The sequence below is a fragment of the Myotis daubentonii genome, chromosome 8 (assembly GCF_963259705.1).
Source record: "Myotis daubentonii chromosome 8, mMyoDau2.1, whole genome shotgun sequence".
Classification (NCBI taxonomy): Eukaryota; Metazoa; Chordata; class Mammalia; order Chiroptera; family Vespertilionidae; genus Myotis; species Myotis daubentonii.
In genome coordinates, this window is record NC_081847.1 from 81809866 (window position 1) to 81811570 (window position 1705).

At 53.7% G+C, this 1705-nt stretch overlaps 1 pseudogene; it reads left to right on the top strand.

The window, feature by feature from the left end:
* The first annotated feature begins 385 nt into the window (after positions 1-385).
* On the top strand, positions 386-938 carry LOC132239096 (jun dimerization protein 2-like; annotated as a pseudogene).
* Positions 939-1705: the final 767 nt, after the last annotated feature.

Here is a 1705-nt window from a genome sequence, read left to right on the forward strand (position 1 = left end):
TTTGTGTGAGGATTTAATTAGATAAGGCATGTAAAGCACTTGGTAAAGCACTTGGCATATAAGTGCTTAATAATACTTATTGTCATTATCTCTAGTATTATCTATACTAATAAAAGGGTAATATGCTAATTAGACTGGATAGAACAGACATCTTCCAGACTAAGCCACCATGGCGGCTGAGGCAGAGGCGGTTAGGCAGGATCAGGTAGGCAGGCAAGCGGTTAGGGGTGATGAGGCAGGCAGGCAGGCAGAGCCCATGATCTATTGCCTCAAAGAGGGAGACCCAGGCCACCTGCCATAGCCTGCGGGAGGGACACTCAGCCACTGCAATGGGAGGTGGCAGCTGGGAGGCTGCGGCTGCAATGAGAGGCGCTGGTGGTGGTGGATGCTGCAGGGCGGGGCTAGTGCCATAGCGGCTCCTGAGCAGGCATGGCACCTGCAGCCTGGCCCAGGCCACGGGTTTGCAGCCTCTACCTGCAGCTTCCATGACTGTCGGCTGCCAGGGCTTGGCCCCCTGACCAGACTTCCCAGCTTGGCCCTGACTGCAGAGGAGCTGAAATATGCTGACATCTACAACATCGAGGCCATGATCGCCCCTTTGCACTTCCTGGAGGTGAAACTGGGCAAGAGGCCTCAACCTGTGAAAAGTGAGCTAGACGAGGAAGAGGAGCGGAGGAAAGGCACCGGGAAAAGAACAAAGTGGTAGCAACCCGATGCTGGAACAAGAAGAAGGAGCAGAAGGAGTTTCTGCAGCAGGAATATGAGTGGCTGGAGCTCATGAATACGGTGTTGAACCCCCAGATGGAGTACCTGAAGTGGGAGCAGCAGCAGCTCATCCTGATGCTCAACCAGCATCGCCCCACCTGCGTAGTCAGGACCGACAGCATTAAGACCACGACTCAGAAGGCAACCCACTGCTGGAGCAGCTGGAGAAGTAACCAGCGGCCGGGAGGAGAAAGAGGTGATGAACAGAGGGAGGAGGAGTAGGGGGGTCCCAGAGGGCTCTTCCATGCTGCATGAAAAACTCTTCAATGATGCTCAGCACAGCCACCATCGTTCAGGCTTTTTTGTAAAACTCAGATCAGCCACACCAGGGGAAGAAACCCAGTATGATGAAACCCAGGACCAAGCGCTGAGACCACAGTAGTCCTGAGGGGGGCCTGTTCTGCCTGGGGTCAGGCTTGCAGGAGGCAGGACAGAAGCTCTGGGCTGGGGAGACTCCCATCCAGGCAGCTGTGGGCACTTCTCTGGCCTCTCCGCCAGGCACCCACCCAAAGGACCTCTGCGCAGCCAGAAAAAGCCATGAGTTGCAACCAAAATTAGGCTAAGTATGGAACGCAGAGTGAAACTGCAATCTGCCTGCCTCCAGCCCTGACCCTGACCCTGACCCTGACCATGACCCTGACCCTGATCCTGATACAAGGCTGGAGAAGGGCACAGTGCCAGGCCCTGCTGTACCCACCCACTGTGGTCCAGCTCAGTTCTGCCTGGAGTGGCAGCCGGGTCACACCCTCGCCAGTCCTGCTGGAGTTGCTGTGGGCATGAGGCAATGGTGCCCTTCCAAAGCACATACTCACTGAATGTTTACAGACTGGCTGTCCTGGCAGGGCTTTCAACTACATATGTTTTTTATACTTTTTAAAAATATTTTTTGCAAAATAAAGATTTTATACAAGCAATATATAAATGGATTTCTATAATCACT